Source organism: Lissotriton vulgaris, chromosome 6, assembly GCF_964263255.1.
Source record: "Lissotriton vulgaris chromosome 6, aLisVul1.2, whole genome shotgun sequence".
Taxonomy (NCBI): Eukaryota; Metazoa; Chordata; class Amphibia; order Caudata; family Salamandridae; genus Lissotriton; species Lissotriton vulgaris.
The window spans coordinates 1,451,510,829-1,451,531,844 of NC_141694.1; the positions used below are offsets into that span (position 1 = coordinate 1,451,510,829).

Genomic DNA, 21,016 nt, shown 5'->3' on the forward strand with positions numbered 1-21,016 from the left:
GGGATTGTCTACTTAGTCCCTGTTCTTGGGGAGGAGTAAACGGAGGAAGAGGCATGACACATGCATTTCATGGACAAATGGGGATATAGAATGGGAGAGCAACTTTAGAGCCAGAAAATGGCAAGCTTATGGTCTGCCTGAAGCCACTAAAGTACATACAACAGGTCTATTTTGGAGACCGTGAATGCATGCCGTCTAGAGCCAAGACCTAAAAAGGACAGAGGTTCGAATCCAAATTGAAAGACCTCTGGCATAGGCAGAATAATCTGTGGAGTAACATTGAACACGCCATCTCATTTGGAGATGTAGCCCCTCCCCTCTTGTCAAGTGGATCTCGTGGAGCACTATCGCGTGTGCACCCTCACCACCTAAGGAAAGTGTGAATTTTATGGCTTTTCCTAGGAGAGTTCATGCACTGCATTTTCAAGGTCAGACAATTAATTTGTGGCATGGTATAGGGAGTGAAACCAACTGTGTGCCCTGTCACTCTTCTGGTCTAGAAAGCAGTAGGTAGTGCTTCCCCAGCTCACGCCTTGCAGATATATTTATTAGTAGTAGTGAAAGTGATCAATATTGGGTGTCCCGGTCTATTAAGCTTACCCAACCCCCTAATTCAGGGCTGTAGGAAACTGCCTTCCAGCCCAAACAAAAACTGGCAACCATGCATGATTGTGCCAGAGCCACATAGGACCCAGGTGGGTTGTGGTACAGCGCATACAGATGAAGCAGGAAGAACCAGCTGCACGATGCCCATCCATTTCCATGGCACTAATGCTCGACTGGTCCATGCAGCCGACACTGGAGAAACATAGCCAGATGTAAGGAGAGGAAGTATCAAGAACAGGTAGTCGCTTGACTTCCTCTTCTGAAGCACAGAAGTACTACTGTAGAAAACTTTACAGATCCAGTCTGGCGCCTGGGGATAATTTTAATGTAAGGATTCTGCGGCTGGATCTAGTCACTACCAGATAAGGTGTTACTTGAAGGTAAGTAACTTATTCTTCTGGAGGAAAACATCTTGCTTTGTTTCTCAGGGGAAACTAATATCCTCTAGTCAGCTGCATTTTGGCTGCACACTCCTTTAGGAAACACATTGCGATAGTAACTGCACATCTCACTACTTGGATGACTGGCTATCAAAAGCATCATTCTTTCAGAAAGCACAGCATCAATTTCTAAAAACAAAATCTACTTTATTTTTTGGGCTCAACATAAACCTTCAAGTCCATACTGACTCCATTACATACATGTGGTGTACCTGACTGCTGTTTTAAGCGCTCTGACAGATGCCCACCTGCCATTTCTTTTAGTTGCAGTTTGTGGTATAGTCGAGACAGTTGACTAGGGAAACCGCTGTTGCTTCCTTCCCATCTTCCATAGAGGATGCTTTTTATTTAAGAGGCCAGAAATTGGTAGACACAACCATCCTCACCCTATCCCTTGTACACCAGCTAATGTGGACATTCGAAGGGATTAGTGCTTCAGGAGTGGACGAGAACTATAGAAAGGGCAAGCAAAATAAGGGGGATGTAACAAAAGGGAGGTCTCCCCTATTAATGTTTAGTTCTTCAGCGATCGACTGGAATACCCCTTATGGAGAAGGTAACGGCCCCTTAGTGGATTTCATCTGGAAGCATCTCCATAGTGCTGAGCCATGTAAATGCACCCCTGTACAAAGGAAACTAGGTTGGTTGTTGCACAATGAACAGCCCCAAAATACTATTATTGTGACATATACTACTTTACTGCTTCTTCGTGTCTACTTTTCTGTCACATGTGGTATCAGAAGTGGAATTTATGGGGAAAATAGCTAACTCTTCCACCTAAAGTGGAGCAGGTGTTACCCAGTTTAGTGGAATGGCAGGGTCTGTATGCTAAAGGCCTATGCCGCCTGTCAGACCTAAAAAGCGGCTAACTTGCAACAAATGGTGGTGGCTTTTTCCACAGCTAAATGGGAATCTACTTGCCGTCTAACCAAATACCGATACATTGCCATCCCGCGGCCCAGTGTATGTTTGAAGGGTCACACAAACATAGCTAGAAGATTAATGGGAGGTTTGTCTAACAGTGCTTTATATATAGTACCACTTCTGCCTCAATCTATACAAGCCACCTCTCAGGCCTCCAGTCCCACCAGAGCAACACCTATCCCAAAGTGAAAAAGCATTGGAAATGCAATCGACCTCTTATTTGTTTAAGTTGGAGCTACTGGCAATGTGTTATGGAGTTAATGTATGTGGTGTGTTGTGGAATTGTGTCTTGGATTGGATTCATTAGTTGTGGAATTGTATTGAGTGGAATTGTGTTGTGTGGAGTTAATTTGTGTAGTGGAATTATGTGGCATGTTGTACTCTGGAAATATGTAGATAGTAATTATGTGGTATTGAGTTACTGGAATTAATTGGTATGGGATTGTGTGTTATGGAGTGCAATTATGTAGAATGGTATTTTGTGTTTTGAAGTGGTATGTAGTGGAGTTTAATTATGTGGTGTGCTGTTGAATTTTGTGGCACTAGGGAATTGTGTGATGTGGATTGGATTTATTTGGTTGTGAAATTCTATTGTTGAGTTGTATTATGTGGTTTGGTGTCGAATTATGCGGTGTGGATTAGAAATTTGTAGAGTTGAATTGTGTGGCTTGGAGCTGTGTGGATAGCTTTGCGTTTTGACAGAAAAGAACTAATGGGTTGGACCTCCGTTGCAAATGTTGTGTTGGGGTGTTTATAAAGAGAGTTGGAACTACTGGCATTGTAAATGTCTTTTTATCTATGTGACATGGATTGGAGGGAATGTATGCTGTGTGTAGTAGAATTATGTAGGTTGGATTGTAATTGTTAGTTGTGCCATTGTGTGGCATGGGGGTGGAGTGGATTTATGTGTCCTGGTGTACAGTTGTATTATATGGATAGCAAGTATGGGCTTTTGAGCGTATTGGAATTTTGTGGAGTGGGATTGTGTTGAATGGAGTGTAATCATGTGGAACTATGTTCTGTGTTGTGGAGTGTTATGTAGTGGATTTTAATTACGTGGTGTGCTGTTGAATTTTGTGGTATGATAAATTGTGTTGTCAATCGGATATCTGGTGTGTGTAGTGGAATGGAGTTGTGGAGGGGACTAATGTGGGTTGGTATTGAATTATGCGGTGTAGAATGGATTTGTGCGGCGTTGAATAGTGTGTCATGGAACAGTGTGGTGTTGAGTGACATTATGTGGCATGGTGTAGCTTGTATTTATGTGGTTTGTTATGTGGGAAAAAGTGGATTTATTTATGGTTCATGTGAAAAACCAGGTAAAACATACAAATTTAGTAATGCAACATTATTGTAGGTAGGGTAGATCGGTTTATTTATCCAGCACATTTATGGTTTAAAAAATATTCAAATCCTACAGCAGTTTAGGCAAAAGTCACAGAACTATGCCATACACGTAGCTAACACAGCATATGTGTTAGACATCAAAGTAAAAACAAAGTTTTTTGAACTAATGTACAATATAGCTTAGATTACAACAGCTGCTGTCAGCAATGATATTACGATGTGATGTGTGCGGGTAGGTTTTAAAGTAAGGACAAGGAGAGAAATGAGTTAGAGCTCTTGGAGTTGTAAATGCAAATGTCTTTTACCTATTGTTATGGAGTGTGGTGGTGTGTAATGGATTTGTTTGTTTTGGAATTGTATTGTGTGGAATTCTATGGCGTGGAGTGGATTTGTGTAGTGGTATTATGTGGCATGGTGTGCAGTTAAATTAAGTGGATAGTAATTATGGTGAATTCAAGTGTATTGGAGGTATGATATTGTTTTATTGGGTGTAAATATGTTGTGCTGTAGATTTGTATGTAGTGGAGTTTAAATATGTTGTGTTTTGTAGAATCTATGGTGTGTGTGCTTGTGCGCATTGTATGTATGTGGTGTGTTATGTAATTGTGTTGCTTAGAAATGTGGTTTGTTGAATTGTGTGGTGTGCAATGGATATGTGTTGCTTTGAGTTGTGTGTCATGGAGTGAAATAATGCTGATCTGTTGCTGTGTGGTATAGTTTGCTTATATGTGGTGTGTAATTATGTGGTAATGAATAGAATGTTAGAGAAGCAGTCTTTAATAAACACCATTACTAGTTACAACCTTAAAATAAAAAATGGCAAATCAAACAAGCGAGACTCGTGTGCAAGTGCATGCTCTCATTAGCTCGACCCTAAAATTACCCCACTGTCTTCGGTTAAGAGTGAAGCTTTGAATGAATAGACGAGCTAAACACACAGCAATGAGGTGCTGATCGTACACTAATATACTCACTTTTGTTTGAAATTTGCACCACCAGAAAGGGGGAGGACAGTTGTGAGACTGATTCCCAGCTATAACAAGCATTTTTAAATACAATAGGTCTCGTATTTGCTAGAGTTTAAGCTATTGGCATTGTAAATGACAATGCCTTTTATTTATCTGGTTTGATAATTAACACACAAATAAAAGGCATTGTCATTTACAGTGCCAATAGCTCATACTCTAGTAATTAGGAGACCTATTACATTTCAAAGAAGCAGCTGCCATTGTACCCAGCTGCGTGGAAAATGAAAGTACGCATGGCGCTCTGAATGTTTCAATAAAGCATGTCGTGCCTGAAGTAGGAGAAACTCATTAAAGAAAATAGTGCTTACAGACTAAATAAGGACTACTGTGTAACAGAAGTAAAAGGGTCAGTCCTCATGGGAGGTTACAATTGAAGACCAGGCGATACTAAGAAGGGACTAACGAGCCTAATAACAAATTAGAAGCCAGCCTTTACAAAGGGCAATGACGCAATCCAATGAAAAATATGGGCGGGGCTTAAAGACCATTGTCTAATATAGCATGCCTCGCAGCGCATGCGCTACCCAGTCTCTACCTAAAAAGCGAATTGCTATTCTGCTTTAAGTTTATACCTTGAAAGGTAAACTCAGTTTAAAAAGATCCCGATGTATCAAGTGGCACATTTAAGAAGTTAAACCGTATCTCAGTTTCTCCTAAAGTGGAAACCCTCGAAGTTTGGCCCCCAAGTCTCTGGGTCATATGCTATTTTATAGTTTCTCTGACATTTCTTGGAGTACATAAATCATTACTGGTTTTGCCTTAGTCGTCGATCAGAGTTCCTCCGGAAAATGTATGAACACCCGAAGCAGTCAAATAAACTGCATATTTTTGGATAAGGTTTACATTTTGGGTATGCTCTATCAACAAAATTATGTTTGTAAGAAAATGTTTCCCTCGCTAGTAGTGAGGGAGGAAGGGAAGGATGATGGAGGAGGGGGGAAAGAAGAGGGAGGAAGTGAAGAGAGAGAGCGAATGAATGAGAATGAATTTCAGCAAAACGGGTACCCTGGCCAGCGCACCAAATAAAACCGTATTAAAATTAAATATTATTTACTTTACTCACACAAATCTACAGTCATGAAGTAGCACTGTTTATGGTGGAAGTGTAATGGTGTGGTATGCTGCTACTGTCTTATGCTTCACCACCACATGCCGAAAATAAAAACAAAATAGAAGGCAGATCTCCAATTACCTTTCAATATACTGCCTTTATAATACTCGCAAAACAACATGGTATCTTCCTCAACACAGAAGTGTGAAAATGGCTAAGAAAATGAGAACAGGAAGATCGTTTATACCAGTCACCTGAAGGATCCATGGAACTATGGCTGTAACCCACAAATGTGTTTTTCAACGTCCCCAACTTGTAAGGATTCACTTTGTGTAATAAACTGTAACTTAACCTCTTTTTTACTGTTTTCACAAGACCAGTGAAGTGGGAACACCGGAACGAACATAATTATGGAGAATGCAGTGACTAAAACAATGCTAGGAAAACAAGGAAGGACTGCAGCAATAACTGGAGGGAGGGAGTGGTCTGCGAGCGAGGAGGCAACAGATGTCCAGAGATGGCCAACCAAAAGAAACAATTGGTGATGTTCAGTGGAAGGTGGGACAGATGAACACTATTGACCACCCACAGTAAAGGAATTTCCAAAAGGCAGGCCGACCACCCAACCAGAAGCACTGGGCGTAGCTTTAGGCTTAAAGCCCATATTCTGAATACATCATGTCTCTTAGAGACCGCGCAAGCCCTGGCTCAGTGAGACCTAAAAAGCAGTCTTAGAAATACAGAGGCTAGATTGGAATACTCCAAAATAAAGACCTGCTGAGGAAGGCTACTTTTGGATGACACATCATAAGCCTTTTTTTTTTTAGCACTAAAGATTCATGTGATTGATTACTCCAACCAGATAAAAATTAAAAACAGGCTTGCATGTTGGAATATGGCCACCCTTATGCATATGCCAAGTGACGATTGAAACTTTTTGATGGGAAGAAAGATTCTTTGATGGATTGTTTTGAATGAGGGCCGTGCTATGGCTCACTCTTTGGGTTTGCTCTTTATGGCATGTCCTTTCTATTCACAGTAATGAAAATTCAGACGATAATCTTTCCTCACAACCCTTATATCAGCTTACCAAACCACTTTGGGGGTTTAAGAGGACATGATGGTGGCATAGGTTTTGGACATTGCCAGGCACATCAGTTCTCTTCTTCCTTGTCCGCTTCTGCAGCCAACCTGCATTGATTTCCCCCTCCCATGGTCCATTATGACCAGCAATGGGCAATATTCTTTTTTTCCAGTTTGGCTAATGTACTATAACTTCAGACCATTACGTACTGTGGATTATTCAGTAGGGTTACACCCACCAGTCCAAATCCATTCGCCCTTATATACCACCTGTTTTTGCTCTGACTTAAGCAGATCATGTCTCAATCTTTCTGCAGGAATTTCAGTCATAAGTCTAGCCAAAGGGGCCAAAGCGCGAGCTCTGGAGGCATAGAATGGCAAGGGATACTACGCTTGCTATTTTTTGATGCCTATAAAAATGAAGGACCCTGTTCCATTCTAGACTTCAAGTGAAGGGAAAAATGTAAGATGTTGAATTTAGACCATGTTCTTTCCACCCTGGTTCCAGTGGACTGGATGGTGTGCTTGGGCTAGCAGGACATGCACTTTCATGTGCCCATCTCAGTTTCAGGTGCTTCTCGTGGTTCCTAGTGGGATCGGAGACCTTCCAGATGTTTGTTCTTCCTTTTGGCCTCACCGCAGCCTCTTTAGAGTTTACGAAGGTGATAGTGGTGTCCTTGTACAAATATTGTCTAGTTGATACTCTGTCTTCCCTGTTGTTTGGAAAGGACTTTTAGGGTTCTAAGGAGGTCCCACGTTAGATTTTGTACACAGTCTTTCTTTCAGTGTGTTACAGGTGATCTGTTTTGTTTTTATCTCTGTGGGGTGATGGATCTACATGGCTCTGTAACATCACTTCTGGAGTCAGAGCAAGGTCACCGCAGATTCACTTGGTGACCATGGCCAACATGTGGGAGTAAGTTTCACATCTAGTATGGCAATAAGGAAATTCAAAGGGCAGGGGTATATTCACTGTACTTCCTTATTCCAAAAAAAGAAGAATCCCTTAGGCCCATTCTAGATCTCAGACCACTAAATCATTACAGAATATCAGAACATTTCCACATGATCCCATCTCTTTACTACAAAAAGGAGACTTCATGGCAACCTTAGAGCTAAAGGACGCCTATTTCCATATACCAATTCATCCTGCACACAGAAAATACCTCGGATTTCTATTTCAGGGAAAACCATATCAGTTCCATATTCTTCCCTTTAGGATCACCACAGCACCAAGAGTATTCACAAAATGTCAGCGCAGAGAAAACATTAATGTCTTTCCTTAACTAGACGGGCTAATCAAAGCCAATACATTCAAACTTTGCAAACAAAACAATGAAAAGACCCTAGGTTTACTACATCAACTAGGGTTCGCCATCAACCTACAAAAATGTCATCTACAGTCAGCTACTACTCGAGCCTTTGTAGGGGCCATGCTCAATACAAATCTAGCGTTAGCATCCCAAAACGCAGACTGAATTTGCGACATATGAACATTAATTCCACAATTTCAAACAGTAACTCACTATCCAGCCAAACTTTTTCTCAGACTTCTGGGCATGATGGCATCTTGTATTTACATAGTCCCACATGCCAGACTAAATACGAGACCTCTACAACAATGTCTCTCCCTATAAAGAACTCAGTCACTGGGTGTACTTCACAATCTAGTGTTGCTAAACAGCTGCACGTATCACTCTCTGCGATGGTGGAATCCACAAAATCTATCCAAATGGTGGTCGTTTCAAGACCTAGTTCCCCAAATAATTCTAACCAGATGCTTCCCTGACCGGATGGGGGAGCACATATCCACAACCTTACTATTCACGGACTACGGGATTCCAAACACAAAAATCTCCATATCAGTCACCTAGAGCTGCAAGCTGTTCATCCAGCGATTTAAAGCCTTCCTAGCTCACCTACAGCATAAGGTTGTCCTTATTCGAACAGACAATTTGACAACCGTGTATTTACAAAAATGAGGGGTGGGACTCTCCATTTATCTCACTTAGCTCAGAAACTATGGAAGTTAGCAATACACCACAACATTAATTTGTTAGCAGAACATGTCCCCTGGAACAAGCAATCAGATTGCAGTCTTTCTGAGCAGATCACAACTACAAGTCCCTGAATGGGTGATTTACCCAATGTTCTTCAACCCTACTTTCACAAGTGGGCGTCCCCAGAGATAGACCTGTTTGCAACAAAAGAAAACGTGAAATGTCCACACTTCAAAAGTAGATAACACCATCAATCCAAAGGCAGTGCTCTGTGGAGGAACTGGTCAGGGATATTTGCATACGCTTTTCCACCTCTCCCACTACTTCCTTTAGTGGTCAGGAAACTCAGGCGAACATCTGTCACCATGATACTAATATCTCCCACATGGGCTCGACAACCATGGTTCTCAACACTCATGGAACTATCTCTAGTCCCACACGAGAAGCTTCACCTGAACCCTCACCTTCTCGTGCAGAACCATGGAACATTACGATATCCATATCCCAAAGAAATTAATCTTGCAATTTGGCTCCTGAAGTCTTAGAGTTGGGATACTTAAATTTGCCTCAAGACTGTATGAACAGGCTCGTAAAAACGAATTACAAGGCAAGGTTATGCAGCAACATGGAAACACTTTGTTCTGTCACAAGCAAAACATTAATCCTCTTCAGGCAAAGGTTCAAACACTGATCTTATACCTATTGCATTTACAAACTGTAAATTAGCATATACTTCTATAATATTACTTCTTGCAGATATTGCAGCATGTCTCCAAACTCGACAACACATATCAATGTTTAAAATTCCTGTTCTAAAGTTTTTTATGGAGGGACTTAAAAGAATAATTCTTCTTAGACTTCCACCTGCCCTGGAATTTTAACATTGTCCTCACAAGATTAATGGTACTCATTTTGAACCATTACATTCGTGTCAATTGTAATATCTTTCATGGAAACTTGCCTTTTTAATTGCTAAAAAGACTCTTAGAAGAGTCAGTAAAATGCAGATGTTAACCCTAAAAAAGCCTTTCTTCAACTACCCAGAGACAGGGTAGTGCTAAGAACTAACCCTAAATCCCGATCAAAAGTAGTTTCCAGTTTCCATAATCATCAATCAATTGATTTACCTGTTTTTTTCCCACAAACAGATACAGGTGCAGAAAGCTCATTACACTCTTTAGATGCAAAAGGGCTTTAATGTATTACATTGACAGGACTAAATCATAAAAAAACCTAACCACGGCCTCGTTTAGAAAAAGCTATTTCTAAATCGGGCATTTCAAGATGGATTGTTAAATGCATACAGACATGTTATGCATAGGCTAAACGACTTTTACCTGTTCCACCAAAAGTACACTCCAATAGAAAGATTAGAGCTTCTGTGGCTTTTTTAGAGAACATTCCTATTTGTAAAGCAGCAACATGGTCTACTCGACACACCTTCACAAAACATTGTGGATGTTTTTGCATGCCAACAAGCCAATCTTGGTCAGGTTGTACTTAAACCTCTTTTTCAGACAACTGCAACAGCCACAAGTTAACCACTGCCTAGGGAGAGGGACTGCTTTACAGTCTGTGTAAAGCACGTGTATCTACAGCACACATGCCTCCCATGAATTGTATTACTTACCCTATAAGTATCTGTTCTTGGCATGTAGTGCTGTGGATTCACATGCACCATGCATCCTTCTCAAAAATGTTTTGAGTAGGTTGCAGTTCATACACTTTATTTCATACTAATGCATGGGCATCTCAATGCTTACATACACAGCATTTTTACAGTCTCACCTACCCGAGCCTTGAGACTCGAAGAAAACATCTTGGGACAAAAACAACTTGTAATCATCCGAGTTGAACACTAGATGCCGGACTAATGCAAAGCATGTGACTCTACAGCACTACATGCCGAGAACGGATGCTTATGGGGTAAGTAACCTAATCCTTGTCTGATCAGCCCTCATTGTTTAAGTCACTGGTTGTGATCCTTTTTTTAACTGGCTTACACAAGTTTCCTCCGGCACCTTTTGTTATGTGAATGACACCTAAATTGGGGACTCATCTTAATGTGAACACCTTTCGAACTTATGAACAAATGTTCCTTGGGGCTCTTGGCCATGACTGTCTTCCTTACTGTGATTCTTTGTCATCTAGCTTATCTGCAATCACTGTCAGTGCAACCACAGTAGTACTACCCAAGCTAGTGTTTCTGGCTCTAGCATCTTTTCTTCCAAATGTGGCATCGCCTTTCCATTTAATACAGTATTGCACCCCTGTTTTAATCTCTCCATCACATTTTTCTAAGAAGGATGAGCGACTGGATGGATCCTAAGCAATGGAAAAATAATACATTCCTTTGGGCGGAATGATATGTTCCACACGTCATACAGTCAGCATGCCACAAGTCATACATGCATGCTGACTGTATGACGTGTAGAACATATCATTCCGCCCAAAGGAATTTATTCTTTCTCCACTGTTCAGTGCCCTATTCCTTTGGGGGTAAAGGGGCCCTCTTCCTTTACTAGTGGATCCTAAGCAAGCCATTAGTTTTTACAAACGAAGGCGCACCTAGTGTATGTATGACCAAGGTTTTTGTGCGGTTCACTGGTGTTAAAGGCATTCCAGAAATTGACCTTCTCCTTATCTAGATTGCTCTATGAATTAAAATGTGTTGTAACATAGCCAAAAAGGAACCTTATAAAAGCCTTTGGGCTCAGTTTATCAAAGCTGAGACCATCACCGTATCCTTGGATACAAGTTCCTGTGCTGGGCATCTGCAAGGTGGCTTCATATGTGTTCATCTACGCATTCACCAGCTGAACAGCTTAGACTCTGCTCCTCTGGGACAGTCATTTTGCCCACTTGGCCCTGTAGGATTTCCCGGTGTGAAGTCCATTCCCCCACATCTGCCACTTTTTGAGAGTTAGTTTTGGTATCTATTCAAGAGGTGAGGAATATGCTGTTAGAAGTATTTATCCGAAGAGCAAGTTACTTACCTTCGCTAATACTCTTTATGGTGACTACTGTATTTCATTGCATTTTCAGTTGAAGTGAAATAAAGTTGCAGGTTCTAAATTTCAGTTATTCTATTACATAGGTTCTGGACTTTTAATTCTATTTTTCTTCCAACTCTAGAATTCATAGAGGGAGTATCTCAATTCAGTGTCAAAGGAGATAAAGAGCAAAAATTGCGATGTAAGTATATGTTTTTCTGATTCATCCCTTGCTTGGCTTTTTCGAATGTAGCAAATTACATACTTATGCTTTGAATTTGTAAAGTACTGACACTGTTACAGGTTTCTCTGAGGAGCCTTGGAGTGGGGAGTTCTCTTTGCCCAGTGCACATAGCCACTAAGCGAGTGTGGGTGCTGAATTTTTAAGTCATTTGTACATTTACCTGAGGTAGCTGGGAGGTGGTGCAAGCAGGTCCCAAAAAGTGTCTGGCGGTTGAAGGGACTTTTTTTCTTCACACAAAAAGGTACCACTTAAAAAATATGATTTAATGTTTGGGAAAGGAGGGGAAAACAACAGTAATCAATAATAACACTTCCTACTAAACCTATCTACATTCAGCAGTTGACTTAATCCAATATGTTAAAGACCCCAGACGAATGCATTTACAGATTTAATTTTACATAGTTTATTTTTGACAATTTCTCTTATTTTCATTTTCACGTAGACTTTCTCATAAATACGTGCTTAAAACTGATCCAAAGATTGACAAATAGTACTCCATTAAATACAAAAATCACGACGATAAAACATGCAACAACATAACAATTATTCACCCCATTCACTATCTATCACTCGTACCCCAATCCCAAGAACTCCAAATATACAAACTTCAAGAACAAACAATTTTGAATTGACAGCCAATGAGACCATTCCTCTTTAGCCTTCCATTGGTGCAGCATGAATTAGTATGTTCCTAAAATTGGTTAATGCACGTTTTGGCGGGACACATACTTTAGGCCACCTTCTTTAGGACCTAATTCTCTTTGAATATTTTTAATTCACCCAATCCAACAAGCGAGGCAATCTCTATTAAAAATACGAACATGTGGGTCACCACCACATACATATTCAGTGGAGCCTGCTTCAGAAAAACGTTATATGGGTGCTCTAGACCACACCTCACAGATTCATGAGAAGTAGAAAGAGTGGGAAACATTGTGGAAAAAATATTGTCCTTTAGGCCATGCATGGTGGGAAGATTGAAAAGAAATGGAAAGTGTTTTTCACTACTCCATGGAGTTTTTGCACTGGTCCCGATTATTGCCTCTTTTGGGATTCACTGTGTGTGCTTTAAGGGCCACAACGGAATGCATAGGAATTATTTGGCAATTTCAGCAATGCATCGATAGTCTATATTCTACTCAACCTAGAGGAACGTGACTGTAAGATCAGTTATCCCTGGGTAGAAGATTTCTGGGGGTGTATTATGGCGATTTATTTCTCTGCGATTGCCACTACTCTTGCGTCTAAAATATACAGCACTGGATAGCTGGCAGTAGTCTTTCATTAATTCCTTTCTTTCTACTTCCTCTCATTCTTTCATTCTACTGTTACATACCTGTGCAAACAGTCATTAGGAGGTCATGGATGTAAAAAAAGACTGAAACACCAAGTCTTAAAGCTGCCAAACCCACAGTCAACTGTCAACGAAAACACAGATTTGGATTATAGTAAGGAATTAGCAATGCATTCCTTCATATAGCGCACTGAAACAAACACTGGCCAAATGCACGTAGAAACAAATGGCATCAAGATGAACTTTAGAGAACTATCGACAAGCACTAAGGAAGCAGACTAAAAAGTTGGGCTGGTTGGGAGACTCAGCGATTCTAATACAAAACAATCAAAGCGGTTTGTAGGCGGAAAACAGTGACCCTTATAACATGAAGTTTGGGAACACTGTGAGCCCTTTGGTTCTCTTACTTAATCAAGAATGTGATGCCTGAAGCTTCTAGTGTTCCTACCCCCAGAAATTCTAACTAGGAGTTTCTATAATCTTTACTCTTTTTCTGTGTTTTACACATTTAATGCAATTTTGGTCGTCCATAGTCTTGTTCCTTGAAATATGAGTGGAGAGCACTGACGTGCCGTATATTTCATGTTGATTTTTCTAGCTGGTTGTGCTTCAGCTCCTCAGTGGATCAGTTGTTCATTCAAAGAACAGTCCTACCAGTGTGACGTTTTGCATATTATGGATATCTGAGTAACTGATCAGTAATCAGTCTCGGAGTTTTGGCGGTTACATTCACTCCTTTATTCTTCTAATAATAATCTAGTTTCTCAAACCGCCTACCCTATTCCATTCATGGGTAAGCAAATGAAAAGGAATCTGTTTCAGTAACCTCAAGGCAGCCTTGCCATCCATGGAGATTATGAATAGTAAAATGTATGATAGCGCAGGGCTGGCGTAGCCAGAGTAATAGACTACAGACCACTCCTAGGTCAGCAAAGGAAGGCTTTAGTTCAGCAAATAAAATTAGCTTCTACCTCATGATGACGTTTGTGAAACACCATACCAGGGGAAAGCCGCTATTCTTATGGGGGAGATCCAAAGCTTATGGTCTCTAAAATAGTGTCACTCACTCTTTGGCCCTCAAAAAGACTATGGTTGCTAGGTTTTCCTTGATCACAAACCCATCCCCTATTCTGACCAAGGTACAATTCACATCTGCATGGTGGCAGCCAAGGAAATTGTCCTTTTTCAAGTCCTTAGAAAGACTGGAGGAAGATACTATTGTACTCCTACAGCTGGTGCCCATGGCAGAACAAGTCAAGACAAGTTACACATCAATAGGCAATTAAGCAAAGAGCCATCAAGAAGGAAGATTAATTGTTGGTATTTCTCAGCAACAGCACAAAGGAGTTATTCACAAAGACAGAGTGGTGGCCCTGCACAAGGACAGGTTCTGAGCAGCGAGGCTTTTCGCTAACTCACCATATCGCAGTGATGATGTATCCCACCAAGAGCCAGATACTCAAGGCAATGGTGAAAGCCACAAGCCAGACTCACAAAGAGATCCAGTATCCAGAACGTCCTCACCTACCTTCAGCAGATGTGGTAATGATGAGGGGTGATGGCCGAGACCATTGCACGACAGTGGAGGGGCAGATGAAGAAAGGGAGCACCCAGCAGCATGGTTGACTGGCAGGAGATAAAGCAGCAACAAGAATAGTTTTAGCTGAGGACCCCACTCCCATCTGGACAAAATTACTCTGCAGGTGCTTGAAGAAAGCCCTTAAGAGGAGGGCAGCTGGGGGTAAGGGGGCTTGATCCATCTCCCACTATTATGGGACTAACAATTGACACAGCAGAGGCAATGATTTTGGGTAAAGGAAGGGAGCATGCCTGTTGGTTACTGTAATACTTAACATACTATCCTTACCAACACAGGCTGCTCTATAGTATAACCTTGCAAGGTTGGGATGTAGAAGTTTTGGTACGACCAAACACCTAGTGTTTTCATCCAACAACCCACCAGGGACCCTTTTAAATTTCTGATTGATCCATTGATTCTCTTCCTCCAAGGCTCTCCCTGTAAAACAGACAAATCTTTCAACGAAGGTACTGGAAATTAATTGGTTTGTACAACATGCATGGTAATATCAGCATTTTCAAACGGCATGGCTTTTCTAGCAGCTGAATCAGCCACAATATTTGCTTTAGTTACTTCATCTTTACGATATCAATGGGCCGTACACTTGATTACTGCTAACTTCCTGGGCATCACTAGAGCTTTACGAAGGTTCCATGCATATTGGTTATTTTTAAACGGGGTTCCAGCAGATGTTAATAAAACCCCAATTGCATTCAAAGGTGTCCATAGTTTGTGTCACTCACTCGGAGTCTGTGTTCACAATTAAAATGTTTCCTGCAGCCAAGGTACGTTTGCTGGGGAGTGCACAAAGCTCAGGCTTTTGGGTGGATCTCACTTTCGCTAAGTCACAACTTTCTACAACTTGATATATAGTAAAATGTAACACACAACCAAAACACCATTATTTTTTAGGCCACATTTATCAACAAGGTATTATATTTCTCAATTCTAATTAGGGAAATCCGTTAAATCAATACAGCGCTTAGTGATTTGTAATACATAAATAGTAATATGGTTCTTCCTCCCTAAGATTTGATGCCAGAGAAGAGGGGTTTAGAGTGGGACAATTGAGTAGGGTGATGTGTAAAATAGATAGGACTCCTGGTTTTATGGTATTTATGTTTTTTAGCATTTCACGTCTGCATTCATCCATATTCATTTTCTAGGCCATTTTATTGGTATTTATCCATATGTATTTTATGTTTTGAAAATAAACAGTCATAAAAAGGTATATTTCCACATTTAACTGATAAACATGCATACATACTTTGATGCTTGTCGAGTTTTAGCAAATTAAGCAACCACAAATAAAAAAACACTATTCAACATGTGTGTGTGTGTGTGTGTATGTATATGTGTGTGTGTATGTATGTATATATATATATATATATATATATCTCCACAACTATTCCCCAAAGGGGAAAACAACGGGTCGCACAACCAGCTGGGTTTTCAACAGCAATCCTGTTTATTTCACAAATCAACAAAAGGGCAAATAGCGCATTGATCTACGCGTTTCGGTGTATCACCACCTTTCTCACGATCACCGGGTTTGCCCCACCCATAAACCTTTATACACATTTTTTTCAAAATTCAATCAATTTCCTGTCACATGTTATGCTAAGGATTCTGGTCCTTGTAGTTGCACCAGATGTTTGAAACAAAAAAGGCATTCAAAGTGCGCACCCCAACAAAACAAATTAAATCTATTAATGACTGTTTAGTACATATTGTCTTGCGTCTTCCAATAGGCTGATGTCTCTATTATTTGTTCTGCCTTCCAATAGGCATCATTTTGACTTCATTGTTGGCAATTTGATTGTCCAATGTGCAATGAAATTTACTTTACACTATTTATTAGAGGTGCACATACAATTCCTCCGATTGATTCAACCCATTAGGGTGCAGGGTCCTCAGGTTTATGATAAATCTCGATTCTGCTTGCCTTAATTTTCTTGCTCGATCACCTCCCCGCTCCCCTTTGGCAATTGTTTGTATGCCAAAGAATCGCAGTTTCTGCCAATCGCCCTGGTGTGATTGTTCCATGTGTTTAGCTATGGCATTGGAGCGGTCCTTGTGAATTGTTGCACGCATGTGCTGTAAAATGCGATTTTTTTTAGTTCCACAGTTGTACTCCCCACATATTGCATAGGGCACGGGCATTCCACTACATAAACAGTAAATGGGGTCTTGCACGTAATACACTGTCTGATTTGCCATTTCTTTTTGTTGGCCAACACGATTTCTTTAGTTTGTTTCGCAATCTGGCACATTTTGCACCCATGGCATTTTACGAATCCCTTGGTCTTTAACCAATCATCCTGTCGTTTCTTCTGGAAATGACTATGTATTAGGTGATCCTTCAGGTTTCTTGCGCGTCTGTATGTAATTGTTGGATGAGTTCCCATAAATTCCTTGACGGTATTGTCCAATTGTAGAAGTTTCCAATTTTTCGTTAGAATCTTGGCTATTTTGTCACTCTCTTGGGAGAAGTCCATGATCAAACGAATGTTATCTGTTTCTGTGTCATCCTCTGTGTTTTTCCTCTTAAGGCATTCCTCTCTAGTCTTTGTGTTGGTTTTTATAAGACAGTTTCTGACTATTTGAGCTGGGTATTTTCTTTTTATGAATCTTTCCATTGTTTTTTTGCTGTTTTTGTCCCATTCCTCTTGTTCACTGCATATCCGTCGGACTCTCAGGAACTCTCCGTACGGTATGCTATTGAGTAATGTTTTCTGGTGGAAGCTGGTAGCTTCAAGTGTAGCATTAGTTGACGTTAGCTTTCTATGGAGAGTTGTGTGTATTTGTTGGTCCTTGATGTAAATTTCGATGTCCAGGAATATGATTCTTTCCTTACTCATGTTGTAAGTGAATTTTAAGTTTTTCACACTGTTGTTCATTGTTTGAAAGTATTCCTGGAATTCTGCTTCGGTACCATCCCAAATTATCAACAAATCGTCGATGAATCTCTTCCAACTTATGATTTTATTTACAGATGTTTCATTCATTGAGTTCCAAGCTATTTCCTGCTCCCACCATCCCATCGCGAGACATGCATATGATGGACTAAAAGAAAATCCCATAGCGGTGCCGCTGCATTGTTTGAAAATTTCTCCTCCAAATGTGAAAATGTTCTGTTCCAAACAGATTGTGATCATTTCCAGTAGCATCTGATTGCGACTACTGAATTCCAAGTTTCTCTCTTTTAGGAAAAAATTGCATGCTCTTACACCCATTTCATTTTCAATGTTGGTGTATAGACCAATTACGTCCATTGAGATCAACCAATATGATTCTTGCCATGGAGTGTCCAGCAATGTACGTAGTAGGTCACTCGTGTCCTGTATGTAGGAGTTTAATTTTGCAACCGAAGGTTTTAGGAAGTGATCGATATATTCCGCCATCGGCTCCAATAATGATCCCTTTGCGGATATTATTGGTCTTCCAGGTGGATTTTTTTGGTCCTTGTGAATCTTAGGCAAGAAGTAAATGGTTGCCATTATTGGATGAGTCACAGTCAGAAATTTTAGTTCCATCTCATCAATTAATCCTTTTGTTTTCCATGCAGTTAGTTTGTCATCAATTTTTGTCTTTATCTCCATGATTGGGTTCTGTTTCAACTTTTCATAATGCATATGGTTTCTTAGTTGTCGGTTAGCTTCTTTTACATATGCATTTCGGTCCATGATTATCACGTTGCCGCCCTTATCAGCAACTTTTATTTCTATTTTGTCATCCTCTGATAGATTCTTTAGTGCCAATCGTTCCTCTTTTGTTAGGTTATCTTGGCCATAATTCCACTTCAGTTTATACAGGTCCTGTATTACAGCTTCCTGAAACAAATCCACTTTATTGCCAGGTGGCAGTTGTGGGTAGAATTTTGATTTTTTCCCACTCAATCCTGCCCCACCTTGTGTTACGGCCTGTGATAGTCACTTCTTGCATAGGGTCTTGAGTATGTTCATTAGAGTCAGAAAGCCTTCTGCGTCTTTGAGTTGTAAGTTTTCCTCAGTTGTTTCAGATTGGATGGTATTTTTCTCTTTCAATGTTTTTTCTCTAAAGGCTTTTGCTAATTTGATTTTCCTGATGTACAGGTATAGATCTATTCTCACCTGCGCCAGGTTCATATGGCTTTTAGGACAAAAGTTTATTCCCCTCTTAAGTAGGGATGTTTCCGTTGTTGTCAATTGTCTGCTTGATAGGTTTATTACTTGCAATTCATCTGTTATTTCCGTCTCTGCCTCATGGTTCGTGTCTCCACTCCTGTTCTCTCTGTTCCACCACTTGCTCCTTTTTCCTCTTCTGTTACATTTCTTCCCGGCCATTGCCTGCCTCTTCCCCTTCCTCTGCGTGGCTGGAATTGTGGAGTTGGGCGATGCATTAATCCATATTTATTTTCTAGGCCATTTTATTGGTATTTATCCATATGTATTTTATGTTTTGAAAATAAACAGTCATAAAAAGGTATATTTCCACATTTAACTGATAAACATGCATACATACTTTGATGCTTGTCGAGTTTTAGCAAATTAAGCAACCACAAATAAAAAAACACTATTCAACGTGTGTGTGTATGTATATGTGTGTGTATATATATATATATATATATATATATATATATATACTTTATACACAAATATATGTTAACTAATGTCTGCATTTAACCGCTTAACTGCGGCGGTTTAGCGGAGTGGGCGGGCCGCGTCGGCCAACGGACGTGCGCAGCACTACGGAGGTAGTGCTCGCGACGGCCATTGGCCGACTAACGCAGCTAAGGGGTTAAGGAAATCTCATCCTGTTTTTTAAATCTACATGCTCTGCTATTGGCCTGGAATTCATGAAGGACCGCATGGAGAGTTACTCACAAGAAATATTTTTCCACTTTTAAAAACAGAGACCGAAAACGCAATCTTTTCTGTCTGTATTTATCTGTAAAACAGAAAACTGGGACTCTTAAAACTAGACAACAATGGAATCTCACATCTGGATAATCTGACTGAGAGGTGCGTGGTTTTGTTGCAGAGAACAAGGGCAGCAACAGCATGTGGGAATAAACCATCAAAGTGGACACGACACACTATTTTCAGAGCCTATAACAAGATGTGCAGAGAGCCACAAAACGGAAGCAGGGCAGGAACCCAGCTGCGACTAAGTCCAGCGCTGTGGAATATTATTTCCGGGCTTTTCAATATCCACGTGGTCCTATAACTGGCAAACCAGTGTCAAACCCATTGCCTTCATGATAATACATGGTAGATGGTTTAGCATAATTGGTAAGCCCCAATGTGTTTAAGGAAGTTAAAGAATGCATTGTTGGCTTCCCTATAGCACTGCAGGAGTTTGGGGCTGTCTTTTCTGACAGAAGTCCATCAAAATTGAACAATATGCTGAATAGATATTTTCTGCTGGGAGTATGGCATTGAAATCTCTCAATACAAACTGCCCAATGAGTTGCTTTGTTCATTCCTTGCTAGACTCTGCACAGGCAGTGATTCCACATTTATCTGCTGAGCTTCAAGACTGCTTTAAGGAGCTAAGGGAATATGACCAGGCAGCTGCCAAACAACCGGGACTAGGCACTGAGGACTCAGTAGCCAGAGCTATGGGAACTTCAGTCTCTCTCAGAAGACATGTCTGGCTGAGATTTTCAGGGTTTTTACGGGATGTGCATCCAAAATAAATGGCCTTACAGTTCGATGCATCTCAGCCTTTTGGTGCTAAGGTAGATTTAGCACTGTAAAGATATAAAAAAAATGTAAAGCTACTGAAAGAACATTTGTGCTAAAAACTCAACCCAGAGACAACCGCCAGTTAAAAAATATTGTTGCTTTAGTTAAAAATTCTCCTTTTGATGGTGCCAACAGTACTCTGCAGCAACACCAGCTGACGAACCTTCTCTATAGACAATATAGAGGGCATGCAAATAGACAGCTTGCTTTACCCATCCCCCTTCTCCTCCACCAGCCCCAACAGGGAAGCAGTCTTGGTTCCGTGGACTTGGTTCACATACTACCAGTTAGAGGGCGGGCATCCTCTTTTCCACAAATGTTAAGGAAAATCACCTCAGACCTTTGGGTTTTACAGATTGTGAAAATCAACAGACTGCACCCTCACCCCTTTCTCATCCCTTAACACTTCTGCAAAGCACTATTATTTGGATTCCGATAGGAATGGTCACTTTGCTCAGTCAATTCTTCAGGATTGTTTGGTTAAACAGCCATGCACCTACCTCCGTTTGTCGGACTGCTTGGGGAGTCTATTCAAATGGTGTGTTAACACCACTATCACTTCCCCTGACCTCTGTAACAACATGGCCAATTTCTTCACCAACAAGATCCTGAAAATCTACGACTCCTTTCCCAAAGGCCCGCAGCCAGTTGCTACCTTTGATCCTACTAGGCCCTCTCTCTCCTCTTTTCCCACGCTT

General features: G+C 40.7%; 1 pseudogene across 1 annotated transcript in view; it reads left to right on the forward strand.

Moving 5' to 3' along the window:
* LOC147708984 (calcineurin subunit B type 1-like) overlaps positions 1-21,016 on the forward strand; it is a 189,325-nt pseudogene that overhangs the window by 137,213 nt on the left and 31,096 nt on the right. Inside the window, exon 4 of the transcript XR_015296667.1 lies at positions 11,615-11,674. The product of XR_015296667.1 is annotated as a calcineurin subunit B type 1-like (transcript). The remainder of the gene's footprint in view (positions 1-11,614; positions 11,675-21,016) is intronic.